The following is a 19,203-nucleotide window of genomic DNA, read 5'->3' as shown; positions in this document are numbered from 1 at the left end:
ACATTTACTGATATCTGACCTGTAATTTAGAATCTACAAGGTCAGGGCCGGGTTGCTCACAGCATCGTTAAGATAACATTACCGTTAAGCTTTACCTCCGCTTAGTACCCAAACGTAGCGTAATTTAATCAGCCGTTAACTATATGCTGCTGAAACAGTTTTAATGCTGACGTTAATTAACGCAGCGTTAAGACTTTTACGTCAGTGTTAAATCCCACAATCCATTCCAAATTTTCACTTCCGGTTCCTGTTATCCAAAATGGCCTCAAACATAGCAGACAATTCTTTTCCTGAAATAAAAAGAAAAAAACGCAATGTGAATTTTAGTACAATTGAAACTCTCAAATTGGAAGAACTTGTAAAAGAGGAGATTTTTTTTGCAATAATTACTAATAAGTTTTCAAATACTTTGAGTAACAAAACGAGAAAGGAAACATGACTTAAGAAAGCAGAAGAGATTTCTTCACAAGGGGTTGCAATTAGAAGTGCAGATGAATGTAGCAACAAGTGGCAAAAATGTAAAAGGGAATGTAAGGCCTCTGTTACTCAGGAATAGCTTGAAAGGAAGAAAACGGGTGAAGGGACCGTACCAGACGCAGCTATGGCCAACGAACAGCATGTCATAAGTTCTGAAGTTTATACAGATTCAGCATCATTCAATGTAATAAAAGGAGGAACGGGCGGCGAAGAAGCCATTTTGAAACCTAGCGTTTTATTGTGCTTTAGACCTCAATTAAAGTTAACGGCAAAAACTGCCGTTAAACTGGCCATTAAAAGCCAGCGTTATTTTGAGCAACCCAATGTTAAAGCTAATGCTGATTTTTACAGGCAAGTTTAATGATTAATTAAAGATATTAATTGACAAAAAAGTATGTCTTTTTTATTTTACGCCACGTTCAAAATGTTAACGTTAAATTAAACATCGATTACAGTCTTACAATTGATCAGATTACATATAGCAAAATGAAAAAACGATGGCATAAATAAAATATTAGGTCAATGTTGAACCCATGTAAGTTAATTTTCTCGTCACTAAATCCTAAACTACACGACAGGGCTCGTGTATATGTTTTTTCCGATACTTACTAAATAAACGTATCTGTAATCAGCAATAACCAGTATTGTCTTAAACCTTCTAAATTTCGCTGTGGTGAAGTGGATATGTCTGCTTAGCCACTGAGATGTGATGGCTTTGATCACCGCTTTCGCAGCTTTCCTTACATCTCCCCAAAAGACACCAAGTACTGTTCTTTTTCAATGAAATGGGCCATATAGCTTCCCAATAAGCCTTAGGCTTTCGATGCAATCGAGCTACAATAAGGTTAAAACAAAACAAGGGTTTATACTAACTTTCGTCGTGAGTGAGAGGTATGTCGTCCACAAGAGCATGTTTATGCTGGATCCCGACATAATTCCAGTGGCTAATGACGGTGTTGGAACTACAAGACATCATATAAGATCATAATTGTGTCCATGCCTGCAAACATGGATCAAATGCCACGAGCAGTCATTTGCGCAGTCTGTTCAGAAGTTACCCTGTCCGCCTTTAAGATCACACAGCCTCGCCCGATTGTATAGCGGACAAGGTGGTCTCAACTATACTGCGTGTCTGCACTCAGTATAATTTTGTACTCTGTTATAAACGTTAGGTACCAAAACCTTAAGCTTGTTTTGTTTTTTTTTTACACAAGTTCTGGACTTCTTCAAGTATTAAGTTTTGTTCAAGTCAAGCCTTACCAAATGAGTACATCAATAACCTTTTCAACTTGCAACCGTCATGACTGTTAATTTTTGTAATACACATTATGTGGCTAAAATTTTGAAAGCTCCGTGATCTAAACTTATACAAAAGTAACGTGTTTGTACGATTTATTCAATTGTATTTGTGTGATCAAAACTTAAAGTATATCTCCGTCAATTCAAGCCTTATAAATTTAAGCTGTGAACTGTTGGAAAAGTAACACAAGCCCCGGTTTTTTCCTCTGTTGGAGAACATGAAGTCAATTCCTATGACGACAATGAATATGAGTAGGAACGAGATGATCGCGTATTTCGAAAGGCTCTTGATAGCGCTCTGTTATATTGTACAATATGTTCAAAATATGTGCCTCATGAGTACAGTACGATTAGTAAAGACGCATATCAAACTCGTGAAGGGTTTAAAATATGAGTCACAGTCTGGTACCTTTATTCATGAACGTAGATAAAGAATCAAGCACTTTTCAAACTAAAATATGAAAAAGGTTGTAAATCGGTAAACTTCTTTTGAATCCACTTCCACTTTAACTTAAAACTTTAAATCTATGGTTCCGGATAAAGACCAAAAACTATGATTTCGAATACAAGTACAGATGCAACAAGAAATATATTTAAAAAAGATATACGGCGTTGATTGTGGTCGATGTTTATGAACGATCAAAAGTTATCTCTATGAGATAAAAAGTCGCGGATGCCTTTTTTCTGCGCAGTTTATAGCTACATCACAAGCAAATCAATTACGGGGTGTTGCGCCAGATTTCGTGGCTTATTTTGCTTTATGTGATATTATTACTCAGATATCTATATTTACAGAATAGAAAAACACAAGAAACATGAAAATAAACGAGTGCATATAGGTCAGCCGGCAATACTCGAATCTTATTTAATCGCATAATTATAGTATAGTGAATTATTGTGCTCATGCTTAATAAACTGGTCTAAATGGATAAATATTTCTAATTAATTTTATCAAAATTGGTCCTTATCATGCAAATGTTGAAAACATATTAAAAATCGATGATTGACATACCACAATAATATCGCCGAATATCTTTATTTAGTATCTTTCTGATCCAAACAGACTTCAAGTGCACAAAGTTTACGAGACGGCGTTTATATAAAGATTTCTGCAAATGACCGCAAACTGACCTTGATACCTTGCGGATTGGAATGCAATGCATTAAAGTTAGGTAACAATTCTGCTGCTGAAACGACGGCTTGTTTATGGCCGCGAATGACCCGAAACCTCGCGGGCTGAAATGCAATGCAAGTAAGTACTAAATATGATAATATAGCCTTTAGTATAAACGCTTTTGCGCTGGTAATTCTCTGAAAATAAAAGGTGAACGCACAAACTGTATTTATGTCGAAAATTGATTGTAAAACTGTTCTATCTATTGAGCCTTTTCATTAGAGATAAAATTGTTTCATGCAGTAAAACAGTGTTACAAAGACGCGGATATGTTTCCAATGTTCTGGTGTTATACTCAAATCAGCCAATGGAATAAATGAAGTGTATTCATTCGTACCTAGCCGCGGGAAATTTTATTTGAATATTATTGGACACTTACAAAGGTCAAGTCAGGGTGAAAAGCTGGCTTAATACAGCTTACGCCGAAAAACATCAAACACAAATAGTTCGTTATCTCTAGTAATTTCGCAATGTAACGACCCAGCTATCTGATCTTACAATATTCCATACTTAAGTTAGTTGGAGATATCTGTCACAGAGGTCAAATCTAACGGCAGAGAGATTATTATCATAATGATAAACGGTAAAATAATAATACTTCTTAGTATTATTATTGATATTGTTGTTATCATTATAATTAGCACTATCATTATTATTTTCATTTATTTATTTATTGCTAAATTTGAGTCCACAGAACGCAGGCATGTCCTGCTGACACATTTAATAACACAAATACATGTGTCATTTGTTACATTTCCAGTCCTGATAACGATACGTCACTACATCCGGAACATAAGCGGAACTCCCGTCCTATCCCGCCAATCGGCATAAATCTACGCTGATTATTTCTGATACGGAACTTTAAAACGGGCATGTCGACTGGAGATCGAAGTGCGCTAAATATTAGCTTATTTTCGTGCAGCGGAGTTTGCCGGAAATTGTTCTTTTCATGAACATGAGTTTAAAATATGTCAGTCCCAAGCAAACTTATGCCGTCAAAGGAAGAAGTCAGACAGACGATCACATCGACCACTATATTTCCCTCCCATTTTTCGGGAAATATAAGAACAGAAGCATTCGCAGCACTTTCTCCAATGTCTTGGTCTACAACAATTATTAAATATATAATTAAAGTCATATGCTCTCGATAATTCTTATCAGCTCCATATGCAATTTTATCAATTTCGCTCCTCTTTTATTTGGACAATAAGCGTCCGAGTGAAGGAGATCTGACGTTCTTTCGGGGTCGTCCAGATGTTTGGTGCTACGTTATGTGGTTACGTTTGCGTTTTTGCTAGGTACTGACGGCACGTGACCGAGTAACAGCAGTATATTGTCAACGGTATCACAGAGTTGGGTTTCGAACTTATGCATTCGTCTGAAAAAGTGTGTGTGGTATGAGGAGTTAAACTATTTTATCTACAGTAAACCCGTAATAAGATTTAAAGTCTAATTGATTAACAGTAAAAAATGTTTCCGTTGTTGTATTTTTGTTTTTGTTTGCTTTATTGAAGAACAAATATGTATTTTATTGTCGTTTGGTAGCAGTATAAACGCAGATGTTCTGATGAATATTGTTAATATACCCTCATTTATACATAATAAAATGTGACCTATGTAGATTAAGTATATTTTGTCTCTAACAAACTGTATTAATGACATCTGTGAAAAAGAGGATTTAATGTATGACAGGACTTGTGTTCAGGTTGAAATCATCATAAACATCGGAGTTTCCGTGTAGACTCATTTATACTTGTCGGAATGTAATGTCTTAGGTTTTCCAAAAATTACTGTTTCGTGGACAAGTGAACTGATTGATTTCTGATTTGGAATAAAGAAAGAAGGATTTGTGTCGTTCATTTACAGATGTGTTTGTGTTTAATTCGAGGATCGGTCGAAAAACGAAATCATCGAACATTAACGTCCCACTAATAATAATGATTTTTTAGTACGCTTTTTCGCTGACATTTATGACCGCATCCTGTTTTGATACGCAGAAAAATCATATCGTGTCACGTCATCCGGATCTATTAGATTCGCTCTAATATACCATTATTCACTGAACAAATCGATCTGTGAAAATAAATTATGCATACCAAAATTGGCGCGTTTTAACGAAATAATTTACAAACAGTTAACTTACATTGATAGAACATTCAGCTTCCGGTAAATGTCATCCCAATATTCTGACGTCATTTCCGGTTACGATGCAATCACACATCCGGTTTCGACGGACACCGATATGACTGCGGAGGAAAAGATATAACATGTCAAAGCGCTGACTGCAGTTTATCACATGTATACATTCACTCATTTAATTGATCCTCGCATTGGGGAAACTGGGCTTACAAACATGTGCGTACATTGGCATCCCAAATTATCCTGTGCAGTTCGTACAGGCTAATAGGGGATATAACATTTCGCTTATATTAATTTTTTAGAATAAAAAAGGCTCTTCTAAACGAAAATCTAGTTTAGTCGGAAGGTGTCGTCCTTAATTAGCATGCGAAGACTGCGTGCTATATGGGGGTACACTTTACGCATATACATTATAAGCATTTAGTCCATTTTTATCAGAACTATACTCATTTAAATAATAACGAAATCGGAAGATATCCTTGCTTAAAACAAGAGAAAAGGGGTAGCAATGAGCATTATGCCCATAATTGATTGCTGACCTCTTAAGTGTTAACAAGACTTGCGCGCTACGTTGTCAACATCTGCGATACATCTATACCGAAAATTAACCTTTGACATATGTGTGTGACATTGACCATGTCAATAGGGAGACGGGTGTTACGAGAGACATGGTTTGCCCCATGTTAAACATTGCTGGTAAGTTATTTTGATGAAGTTATGCTGAATGAACCGCTCTCAGTACCGATAATCTCTAACCAACACATGCAAACACACAAAGCTCGCATTGTGCTAGATTAATCGAGCTTTCAACAAGCGTGTTCGATATATATTTGGTATTTCAACTTCATTAATTTCAATGAGAAGGAAACCGCTGGAAAGAATCAATCAAGTCATTACTGCATTTATCTCCCTTATATATGATCGAAGACAAATACGGGCATTTTCAGTCTTACCAGACGTGAAAGGTTTTCAAGTTATTACTTTGTTCTTAGTTTATAAAAATTAAGCTTGTTGTACACACCTGTCATTCATACTTTTAATTTGTTATATGCATTTAAAAACAGCATAACAAATGCAACAAAACAATTGATGGTAAAACGAACCAATACGATTGGTATGGTGATTTCTCAGACCGCCCCGCTTGAAAAAAAGTATCATTTGTAGTGTAAAAAAGTAGATTTTTGATACAAAAATATATCATGAATATTATCGACGAATTAAGAAACTTATTTGACAGTGACAGTGTCCCTCGTTTTTTAAGATTTCATAGGTATCAACAATAAGTTTCTAATAGATTGACACATTCATGTCCGACCAGATTAGGTATCAACAGTAAGTTTCTAATAGATTGACACATTCCTGTCTGGCCAGATTAATTGAGTGTTTTTGACCAAGCTGATATTAAAATCGTAATTCGTGTGAAACACCTGAAAAGCTTAGTCTTAGAAGTGACAAATACGTTGAATCCACGTGCCACACGTTAATATGTGGAAGTTTTAATAATTATGTTTCAGAAACGGCCTGCCGGACTTACGCAAAACACCAACAACCCGATGGGCAGACATCAATGGTAAATCCTGTATACACTGTGGGTGTTTAGTAGGATATACTGGTTAGATTTGACTTTTCGAAAATATATTTTAATGACTAAATAGTCAAATAGGATGAAATCGATAGGGTCAATCAGGGCCGGTAATAAAATAAACTGCAACAATTTTTCCAAAATATTGCTTAAGTATTAAACACATTTGCATTTCACAGAACAGTATTGTATTTTTGCGCATGCGCGGATGTGATTTCTGGTAGATCCGGAGTCTCAAACTATCGGCAGCAGTATACGACGATAACGAGACTTAAAAAATATAAAGGTTAATACCGTCAATAGAAGCGTATAATTCTAAAATAAACATTAATATTGTAACAATGGATAGATTAAAGTGAAATACTGTTGCATTAAGTTGATGGACGGCCAAATTATTATTGCTGCAGCATTTGCGGGAAACTGTGGATGCACGTGTCGACTGTTGGAGCACGTGGCAATTTTAACAAACAGAACACTTTCTTAATTACAAATAGGACAGAATGTTTTTAAACAAATAGACATTTCAATAGCTCATGAAGAATGCATTTGCGTTAGGTGTCGTCTCATATTAGACTGTGCGGTCCGCTGATATGATTTTTTGCTCAAATGTATTTTTCCGTAGCGAAAATCCAGTTGAGTAGAAATGTGGCGTCCCTTAAATCTGTGTTGACAGCACAGGCTAATCCGAGTCGACACAAAAAGCATTTAACCCATTTTTTTCGACAGCGAGGCTGGTAACTTTTTGTGATCTTTTATAAGGGAACTTTCCCAACCTTAGTTGCTTCTATCCACGAACTCTACGTCGATATCACTAGACGCTTGTTCCGGTGAAATGTCGATCGCCCGAGACGCTTGGTCGTCATCTGGGTCAGACGACGGAGGCGCCGTCTTATGGCGAGCTTTTCTACGGAAGCCGGATCTACCGGTCGTGAGGTCCGAATAGTTTGACAAATAATATGCACGGTTTTGTTTCCGGTAGTGGTAGAAACTATTAGATAAGAAATGGTTGTTTGCCTAATAAGACCTTTGTCATATACATTTGTATTACTTTTATTTATGTACAACATTTTTTTTTGTTTTTGTGTGTGTCACAAACAATAAATTGAGACATGTATATAAATAGGCGACTATAAAAAAGAACAAAAGTGTTACAAATAAATATAGACCAACTGGCACTTAGGAAAACAGTTAATACACCGTGGGGTCATTTATCTTGTGGAAAGTGATTTACTGCCATACAAATATACCAGCACAAAAGACACAACATCATAAACAACAAATAATGGCATTTTTAAGTATGCAAAACTAGTTAACCCACTCACCGGCGTCATAGACATGGCGTCTGCATTTTGATTGCATGTGCGGTCTCTTCTGACGGATAAATTTGAGTGTTTCGTCGTCCATCTTCGTCTGCCGTTGGGTTTCCGACAACACACCCTGTATGTCCAAAATAGTATTTGCTTTAAAAAAGAACAACAAGTACTATTTTCTGTACCCTGTTATGGATCATATCGGAGTTCTAATGAAATCAGATCACAGTTCTCAAGAACTGATCATATACATGTGTAGTTATTTTATTAACTGATCATGACATATTTTATATGAACTTCCGGGTATTACAAAATATAAATTAGGTATCAGATTTGGGCAGTTATACTCAAAGTTTGAAAGTTTTTTTATTTGTTCATTACATATTTAAGCATTAAATACCTACTTTTTAATTAAGTAATGTTTCGCACTTCATTTGTTAATTGATCTGCCAAAAATCTGCTATAGTCTGGTCAACGTAAAAGGTGTTGGTCTTTGACTGATTTCTAGTTAACATAGAGATTATATAGTTTTTGGCACCAATGTTTTTCACTATTTAAGCCATAAGAAAACGGACACAGTATAAATTAGATGCAAGTGTGTAGCTTAATGTGTGCTTTGACTATGTAACAAGGCAACACCACACTCACCCATTTCAGGTTGAATGTATCCTGTATCTTTCCCATAAATTCCTGTGCAAACTCCGGGTACGTATAAACCGTCTCTTTCAGCACAGACAGCTCGATCTTGTTGATATCGCAGTAGGTCAGGGCGCGAACAAAGTACAGAGACTTCCCACTGTTGGTCAGGTCTTGAACGTTCTCACCGAAAAGGCGTCCTTACCTAAAGTGAGAAATAATCACCACCATCATCATCATCATCATCATCATCATCATCATCATCATCATCATCATCATCATCATCATCATCATCATCATCATCATCATCATCATCATCATCATCATCATCATCATCATCATCATCATCATCATCATCATCATCATCATCACCATCATCATCATCATCATCATCATCATCATCACCAACATCATCATCATCATCATCATCATCATCATCACGCAAGGATTCAAATTGTGATAAGAAAGCTTTGAGAGGAGTGGGTAACACATTAAGTGAGTTTTCAATACATGTCCGGAAACAATTAGGAGGAATAAACCAATAGAGGAAATTTTAAAGCGTAAAAGGGGTAACCGCTGCGGAGAGTTTGTAACCAATATGGTATGTAACCGCAAACCCTTGGGAATGTAAAGTTGGCTAGATTCTTGGAATAAGAACGCCATGTATACCTGCCTAGGCTCTCTGGAAGGCGGAGCAGTTGTTAAGCAGATTCCGATTGAGATGAAGGCAGATATCCACCTGCAGACACTCCGGAAAACTCTTTGAAACCTGTATGAACAGAACCATATGTTTGCCTGTTTGTTATTCGAAAATTAATATTTTATATAAAACATATGTTCAGAATTTTAACACGCTTACTGTAAGTAAAGATACATTTGACAATAAATTATAGACATAACGTTGCTTATCAACCAATTAAGATTTAAGTAAATAGGATTTAACAATCTGCAAGTGCAATTTTAAAATTCTCATCTATTTTCCTGATCCTCAAAAATATTTAACAATTTTAGAGATAAATGCGCCGAAACGGACCACTAAGAACTAAAGAATACATATGAGGCAAATTTAGACGGGTTAATACCACGTCCGGCTATTAGGGTTGTGCGTCCTATATGAGGACATTTAAAGGAACATCGCCACCGCTTACTCGAAGTTTTAAATTATCATAATGGGGTGGGCGGTTTTAAAATTCGCACGTTAAGACATCTTTTTCGGAGTGGACGGAGGTACATTGTAAATACTCCGCCCTCTAATCCCCACACAACTAAACGACCTCTCTGCACTTATAAATCATTTCTTTTTAAAAATAGTAAGCTCCCCATACTGAGTTCATGTCGATTTCATTGGTATACGCCGACGTAGACGCGAAGCGAGGTTTTTGGGCAGATGGTGAAAGTTGATAAACTCTTTGATGCTCTGGGTTTTATAATGGTATTCGTCCGATCCCAGATACACTCTCATCATAATCGAGCTACCGTTGCCAAACATAGCGGCGCTTAGAAGAGCTGTTATGAGAGGCGAAAATAGTGTTTATAAAAAATATCGTTTCCAAATATAGTATTTCAAAGATTTTTTTTTGAAAATAGTGTTCCGAGAAATAGTGTTTCTAAGGGAGCTAAGCCACTTAATATTGTTGCAGGTTCTGATTCAGATATGCTTCGTATTAGGTAAAATATAAATATAAGATTAACACGTGCCTAACAAAAGAACTTTCATTTTGTTAAATCAAAAAACATTACAAAAAGCAGTAAAACTGAAAATGATGTAGTCATTAAGTAAATTTTGCCGCCACGGAACGCACGCTTAAAGTTTCAGCATTCTGTTGATTTTGAACAAATGGTAAAATTAAAGACAATTATGACACAATATATGTATAATTTATGACTTGTTAATTACACAATACTATTGTTGATGGCATGTAACAAATATGTGATTCAACGAGTTTGTTTCCTAACATGCACGTTAGCCGGTTTGAATTAAAGCAATATACAAAGATGACGTCACATTAGTTAATGTAGTGTTCTACTGTATATCATATAATAATAAAATGATCTCTAAATGTATGAACCATTCTGTGACAAAATATGATATTTTTTTCAGATATAATGCGAATAAAATAGCTCTGTATTAAAAATGAGCCAGACTCTGCGAAAACGGGGTTTAGTGAATTCGCGCTTTCCTACTTAACAGGGTGTTCGCTAAAAAGACAGTTCCTTTAAAAGGGAAAATGCCATGAAAGCGTTAAAAGTTACCAGTTCAGCCTGTGAAGTCAAATTCCATTAAGCCCCATATTCCCAGAACGAGGCTCAAAGGTAATTATGGATCAAATAGAATCTTACAGCCAAGCAACATAGCAAAAATAGAGAATATCTTCTCGGCGTTGGTGTTTAGGGAGACGTTGTCGAACCCTATACTGGTGAGGGAGGTGAACGTAAAGTACAGCGCCGTTATGTAGTACGTCTTGACGCTGGGGCCGCTGTCAGTGACGTACGGCTCGTGGATATTGGTCGCCAGCTTTTCTAGCCAACCTGCGACAAACCGCAAATGTGAGAGCGACTGAAACATGTTCACGGACAATTACATGTACTTATTCCGAGCAACGGCAAATGTTTACAACTTTCCCAAAGAAAGAAATAAAAACGACCGCCAATGTTCAAAAAGTTATGTATAAACTGGGCATAATGCATGTGCGTAAAGTGTCGTCCCAGATTAGCCTGTGAAGTCCGCACAGACTAATCAGGGACGACACTTTCCGCTTTAATGGTATTCTTTGTTTAGAGGAAGTCTCTTTTGACCGAAAATCTAGTTTAAGCGGAAAGTGTCGTCCCTGATTAGCCTGTGCGGACTGCACAGGCTAATCTGGGACGACACTTTACGCACATGCATTATGCCCAGTTTTTACAAAAGAGACTTATTTGAGCAAACGATTTTAATGCATGTGCTTAACGTACCGTCCCAGATAAGCCTGTATAGTCCAGGTTGAAAGGAGACAACGTGTTCCACTGTAATTGTATTTCTCGTTTAAAGAAAGTCCCTTGTGAGCGAAAATCCAGTTTAGGCGGAAAGTTTTGTCCTGTAAACGAAACATGTTATAAAAGCGGAAAGTGTCGTTCCTGATAAGCCAATGCGGTCTGCACGGGCTGATCTGGGACGACACTTTAAGCACTTTCATTAAACTCCATTTTCACAGATCACGGTCCATATATATTATAACGCAAAGTTTAATTCAATTTAATATCCCACGACATCTATTGATTTCACTCATACTATAAGATTCCTTCATCGGGTTCTTTAAGCATTACGTATCGCGTCAATAATTATCTAAACGCTAGAATCGATTTATCTAGAAAAACATGGGAAAAGGCGAGTTAATTAATTAATATTCACGTTTGACCCGTTGATTAATGTGCTCACTGACAAAATCGCGCGCAGAAAATAAATACACAGTCAATATCTGTTTGTTAAATACTAAGGTTGGCACCATACTGCCTCCTACCAATAATATTAGAGGTTGTAATTACATATCGATTAAGGAATGATCCTCGTTCTGGGAAAACCGGGCTTAATGCGTGGGCGTAAAGTGTCGTTGCAGATTAGCCAGTGCAGTCCGCAGTAGAGCCAGTGAAGCCGGAACTTTCCGCCTAAACTGCTTTTAGATAATAAAAGACTTCCTCTAAACGAAACATTCTATAAAATACGAAATCAAGGACGATATTTCACGCAATTGCATTAAAGGTAACCTTCAGCGACAATATCAAGTTGCTTTGAACAAGATTGCATCATAGTATAGTTGCATGTAACCAAATAAAATACTGAAAAATCCGACGTTTTACTTGTTAATTAACAACGAATTACTATTTTTCTTCAAACATTAGGATGAGCGACAATTTATTTATTTGCATTTAATTTATGTGAAGCATATTCTGATTATTATATGGTAGTATATAACAGTTAAGGCTAGATTGCACTTTACCGGTACGCAGTTGTTTACCATTATCGACAAAGCGGGAGTTTGGGGGCGGTAGCCCCCGATACTACTGTTAGGAAATATGTAGGATAAAAAGGATTATTAGCTGTTGCGTTTGGTGTTATGTGTTAGGCGTTGCGGGTAAGAATTAGGGTACGCTTTTCCGTTTTTTTTTTACGTACCGGTAAAGTGCAATTGCCCTAACAGTTAAAGTACATGTACATACAAAAAGTGTGGTAATTTTCGCAAAATAACGTAGCGTTTTAAGCATAACTACATTTAAATAAATCTCAATTTGCAAAAGTGTCGTCATAAATTATAGCCACTCAGTTGTAACCACTTTGCTTTAAAATAATAAACCCAAATTACTTCGTTTTCTATTTGAATGACACGAGCCAGACATTGACATATTCGGCTGAAACGCGCAAGAGAAAAATGCTGGAAGCAGACTCGTATTAATATTCCGCATAAATTGGATTTTCACTAGCAGGAGACTTACTTTAAATGCAAAATACTTAAAAGCGCAAAGTGTCGCCTCTGATAAGCCGTTTCGGATAACACAGGCTTTTCTGTGACAACCCTTTACGCACATTCATTAAATTCCGTTTTTCACTGAATGCGGCTCAATCATAACAAGTGCGATTGTAAGTTATTTGCAACGTTTGACATTTTCCGAAAATATACCAGTATGAAATGCATACTTTATGTATCAAGTAAGCAGTTCTGTTTAGTATACAATTACAATTGAGCCGCGATCTGAGAAAATGGGGCTTAATGCATGTGCGCAAAGTTTCGTCCCAGATAAGCCTGTTTAGTTCGTACAAGCAAACCAGGGAGGCCACTTTACGCTTTTATGGAAACTTTAGTTGAAAGTAATCTCTTCTACGCGAAAATCCAGTATAGGACGAAAGTGCGAACTGCACAGATTAAACTTCAACAAAACTTTAAGTTCATGCAGAAAGCCCCTTTTTTTTCCAGAAAGAGCCTAAATTGCATCGTGATTGAATGCAATCGCCGGACTTAAGTCTCTGCGAAAGAGCCTAACAAAAAACCGTCCCAATGTTAATTTAGTGTATAACGGATATTATATATATGTCAGCTGTCCAGTCGACCTGAAGACAGCGATTTAATTCTGAGAATTATTCGGTATTACGTACGGAACGAGTCTAGAATAATTGATGCAGCAAACAGCGAATTCCGTTGAGGGATTTCTACGTCGACACATGGGAGAATGACCGCCAGAGACATATTTTTCAATTGAATGAATATAGTTTGTTCGTGTTCAGTTGGTAAAATGTTTTGAGTTACACAGTACAACTTTAAGAAAATTGGCATGTAATATGTTTACAATAACTAAACATGTACTTAGAAAACTATACTGTTTTTAATAGTCATTACTAATTACAATAGCAAGTACAGAGATTAAATAAAGTATTTCTGTCCCGGGATTCGAATCCTAGCCCAGTGTAAGCAAAAGATAATACGCTACCACTGAGATACGCTGGCTTTTATATTCATTACCGAATTATAAACTGTATTTTAGGACTACACGCATTCTTTAAATAATCGAGTATAGCGTTACAAGCGATTTATTATTTTATTATTTTGCCGATTTCGAATCACGAGTATAATGAAACACTATATTAAACAGTTTTCTAAGACATCAGTATTTTTTCGCTTGTTTAAATATTATGTATGTGTTTTTTTTTAATCATGACAAAAATTTCTTCATTTTACAAAACCGTGAACAAGTGCCCTTATAGGGGCCGTCCAACAGATAAGCGTCGTGCGACGCGAAACAATATTTGTGGAATATACGAGGATTGCTTATGTAGCTACAAAATTCACCCGTTTTAAGCACGAGTATTAATGGTCGAGTGGTCTAGGCGGGAATTTTTTTACTCCAGGACTTCAAGGGTCAGTGGTTCGACCCCTGTTGAGGGTTACTTTTTTCCTTTTTTAAATTGCATTTTTTTACTGGATATTTTAAGTTCAAATGATTAAATTTATCAATATAAAGCATTTAAAACATTTAATGACGGGATTCAATACATGCCAAATTCTGTTGGACGGCCCCTCTAAAATTAGATGTTAAAATATGTTTGAATGCTTACAAACACAAGACTAAAAGAAACATTTTTAAATATGTCTGATAAATAAAAAATAAGGTAAGTGATATTCTAGTTTACTGACCAATAACAACATGATTTTATTCTACATTTATATCGTACCATCAGGAACAATATTTGCCAATTCAACATTTACTTTCGATCGGGTGACAGAGTTTTTTACTCGTGGAAAATATTCTTTGTCTTTATTTGTGGACACACATTGTTTCGTTTTCTCAAATAAATAAAAATTCGCTTCCGCTCACTTGACGGGAGCCCTTATTAACGTGACGGGAGCCCTTATTAACGTGACGGAAACCCTAATTAACGTGACGGGGGCCCTAATTAACGTGACGGGAGCCCTAATTAACGTGACGGGTTTTCAATTCGCTGCTTAGGCTGCAGCCATGAGTTTCCGGCAAGTAGATCCACCACCAATTTAATTTCTGGAGAATCGATCTTAACTTTATCAAGACGATCGGGTTTGAATTTTGACAAAACAATGAAAGTTCTCAATCACGCTTTTCCGTAATAATTGTCAGAGATTTTTGACGGTTTCTGGTTGAAGCAAAGTCGATTATTATGTGAAAGAGGGCACATTGACACATGTCATCATGAACCACTTATTATGGTGTTGCTATCAGTTTCCATGGAAACCTTTGTCAACCTCTGTCCTGGGTGTTTCAAATTCGCAAAGTTTTGTTTTAGTTATGATATTTGTAAGGAAACAGTAATACTGAACATTTACCATGCTCTAAAATAGCCATTATATGCATCTTTTGAATATTTAAAGCGCCGAAAATTATAAAGCGTTGCAATGCGAAACGAATTTTTAATTTGGAGAGTTCTGTTGTTGCCGTTATATTTTGGGAAACTTCAAGGATTGCTTATATAAAGTATAAAATATATCTGATGGTATATACGGAAGGATGGCCGAATGATCTAAGTCACAGACTTTTTACTCCAGGAGTCCAGGGGTCAGTGGTTCGAGCCCTGCTAACGGTTACCTTTTTTTTCTTTTTTTTAAATTTTATTATTGATTTTTTTCCTGGAGCATTTTATATCAAATGTTTACTTTTATCAATATAAAGCATTTAATTGCAAACTTCGTAACATGCCAAAATCTATGAAAAGGCCAATGTTTCAGAGATTACATGAACTCGTTTGAAAAGAGCATCAGTTTTAATCCAATGGAACATTATTTATTTCCTAAGAAATGCATTTTATTATGGCAATGCTCGAAAGCGCGAAGTAGTTGTTGGTGTGGGTGTTCGTTGTGGCGGGGAGGGGCGGGGTGTGGTCGTGGTGGTTTTTGCTATGGTGGTAAAATTGATGCTGGAGGTGGTTTGAATAAGAACAGGGGGTGATGGATGTGCTGGTGGTTGGGAGGGTGGTGGTAGTGATGGTGATAATGGTGGAGGTGGTTTTTAGCGGTGGACGTTGTTGTGGTGGCTGTTGAGATGCGGTGGTGGTTGTGGGAGTGTGGAAGTTGTTGTGGTGATATCAGAAGCGGGGGAGGTAATTGAGTTTGTGGCGGTTCTAGCTTTGGGCGGGTAGGGGTGGGGTAGGTGATGGTTGTTGTGGTTATAGTGGTGATGCTATAGTTGTGGTGGTGGTAAAGTTGCGGTGTGTTGGTGGTGTGGTTGAGTCGGTGGACGTGACGGGGTTAGTTGTGGTGGCAACTGGAGTTGGAGTCGTAGTTAGCGGCTGTTTTAGTGATGGTGGTTGTGATGATTGAGTCAATGCCCCAAGAATGCGTTCAGATCACGGTGTTAAAAGGGCTTAAGACGAGTTGGGGTCGAGTTTTCAGTGTGTGTTATTGATGTTTTATCTGGTTGTGTTATTATTTTTTTTTCAAAACATTTTGTAAAAAAAATGACATTTAACAATTTATATAATCTAAAGAAGTTACAACGATGTTTTGCAAAGATTGGCCTCTGTCAGGTTTTTCGTGATTAATTTATGTTTGTAAAAAGCGAACATTTAATGTAAGAGAGGCTATCGTTGTGCGCTTACGAAGTCATTAATGCGAAGTGCTTTCCCATGTTAATATGTATATTGAAATCTGCATAACACAGGGAAACGAGACATTTGTGTACAAGCATGCACTATATATGAATATGTTTTGTAAATTATGTTTGTGATCAATTATATTACGCTTAAAAATAAATATGTTCGCAAAATTGAATGTTTGTGTCGGAACCTCATAACCGAATTACCGCAGACAATGGCAAACAAGCGTTGAGCGTCGAGTAAAAAAACAGCAAAACAAACATATACAATCACGCGCAGAAATAAAGAAAGTTTACTTCTGGTACGGCATGCTCATTCAAACCACCGACCATCACCCAGACATAAAGACCCAGTGATAGTTTTATACGTCTCCTATCTTTTGTCAAAACAAAAAGACGAACTTTGATTTCACAAAAATTATAACAAATATAAGAGATAACATGTTTGCACTGAACATGGACTAACAAATTCAATCAAATTAATTCAACGTGAATTAATTTATACTATTGGTATCGGAAACTACATTCAACAATGTTGGACCGATTTGACTTGGACCGATTTGACCGGCAGTACGCCGGGAGAAACGGTACAAATTTGGAACATTAAGTGCTTGTCTAATGACGCTCTGGGAAAACGGTGTTTAATGCATGAGCGTATTTTGTCGTCCAAGATAAGTCTGTGCAGTCTGCACAATTGAACAACAGACGGCCTTTCTGGATTTTCGTTTAGAAGATAGTTCCTTTAAAGAAAATAATCCATAAAGGCGGATTTAACGGACATGCATTTAACCCAGAATCCATAAAGGCGGACTGAACGGACATGCATTAAACCCAGTTTTCACAGAGAGAGGCTCATCATGTAATTTTATTTGAATCCAGTCAATACTTTCTGAGTTATGTGAATCCAGTCAATAGTTTGTGAGTTATGTGAATCAACTCAATACTTTCTGAGTTATGTGAATCCAGTCAATACTTTCTGAGTTATGTGAATCCAGTCAATACTTTCTGAGTTATGTGAATCCAGTCAATACTTTCTGAGTTCTGTGAATCCAGTCAATACTTTCTCTGTTATTTGAATCCAGTCAATACTTTCTGAATTATGTGAATCCAGTCAATACGTCTAGAGTTATTTGAATCCAGTCAATACTTTCTGAGTTATGTAAATCCAGTCAATATTTTCTCTGTTATGTGAATTCAGTCAATACTTTCTGAGTTATGTGAATCCACTCAATACTTTATAAGTTATGTGAATCCAGTCAATACGTTTTGAGTAATGTTCCGCACAAGAAGCGGGAAACTCTCTAACGGGCTAATCTGGGACGTTAAATTGCTTAGACCACTCGGCCATCCGTGCTGATACAATAAGTGATTTATTTTATGCTTTATATAAGCAATCCTCGTAGTGTCCCAAAACTAACGACAACAACAGATCTCTCCAAATCATTTAATCGTTTCGCAATGCAACGCTTTATAATTTTGCAGATTTTTAAATCGTCAAAAGATGCATGTAACGGATATTTTAGAGCATGGTAAATGTTCATTATTACTGTTTCCTCACAATATGGTAACTACAATGAAAATTTGCGAATCTGAATATTTTGTTTTAATATTGTCAATTTACCGACACGTGAACAGGTCCCTTTAAGCCATGTTTACCCGGAGCAAGACTCATATATTAACCCATTTATGCCTGGCGTCTAGAAAAAAGGCTAGACAAACAGCGTAGACCCAGATGAGACGCTGCCTCATCACGGTGTGCGCTGTTTGCTTAAAGGAATTTCTGTAAGTAATTTTCTAAATATGGAAATAAATATACTAGACATCCCTAATTTTGGAAATACATTGATCCAATTTAGAAGGATGGGATAGTCCATAAATGGGTTAAAGTCCCTGCCCATTCAGACTTCAAACAAACTTTACAGAAATCGCTTCTAATGGACATGATACCGTTTTCAAAACATTAAAACACGTGCTGATCAAATAACAAGATGGCGTGAAAGGCACAAATTGGCTCACCTCACAAAGACATAAAGAAACTGACCTGTTCTTTGCAGCCCAAGATAGCATTAGAACAAGTGTTGTGAACAAGTATCATGAAAAGTGAACTATAAATGTAATTTTTAGAGTGCTAACACGTTTTTACCATATAAGGAAAAAGCCCCGGACCCTTGCGGTCATGTTTTTTAACAAACCGGAACCATTTAGAGTGTTAACAAGGCACATGTTGACGCTGCACAACGCACGCCGGACTAAAGACGATCGCAAAAGCTCATCATAAGCACATTGTGCTCAGGTGAGCTAAAAAAGGCTAGAAAAAAGGCTACCAATTGCAAAGTTTCTAGTAAAGATCTCTCGATAAGCATTTTTCTGATGTTTATTGATATTTCTTGTTTCTATTCATGCGACAGCTGATAACGCTTCTGGAGTAGATCGAGTAAGTACACGGAGTTCGTACCCTGCGTATAAACTGATATATATTCGTTTCGCACCAAGTTCTT

At 36.7% G+C, this 19,203-nt stretch overlaps 1 long non-coding RNA gene across 1 annotated transcript; it reads right to left on the bottom strand.

Annotated features, from left to right (window-relative positions):
- Positions 1 to 160: 160 nt before the first annotated feature.
- Positions 161 to 5,226, bottom strand: LOC127866229 (uncharacterized). The gene is made up of 3 exons (XR_008042906.1): positions 5,094 to 5,226; positions 1,351 to 1,439; positions 161 to 290 (listed from the first exon to the last, which is right to left on the bottom strand). It is a non-coding gene; the product is annotated as an uncharacterized LOC127866229 (long non-coding RNA).
- Between the last annotated feature and the right edge of the window lie 13,977 nt (positions 5,227 to 19,203).

This window comes from Dreissena polymorpha, chromosome 2 (assembly GCF_020536995.1).
Source record: "Dreissena polymorpha isolate Duluth1 chromosome 2, UMN_Dpol_1.0, whole genome shotgun sequence".
Lineage (NCBI taxonomy): Eukaryota > Metazoa > Mollusca > Bivalvia > Myida > Dreissenidae > Dreissena > Dreissena polymorpha.
Note: the sequence above shows the minus strand (reverse complement) of the source record. Positions and strands in the feature narration are given on the sequence as shown.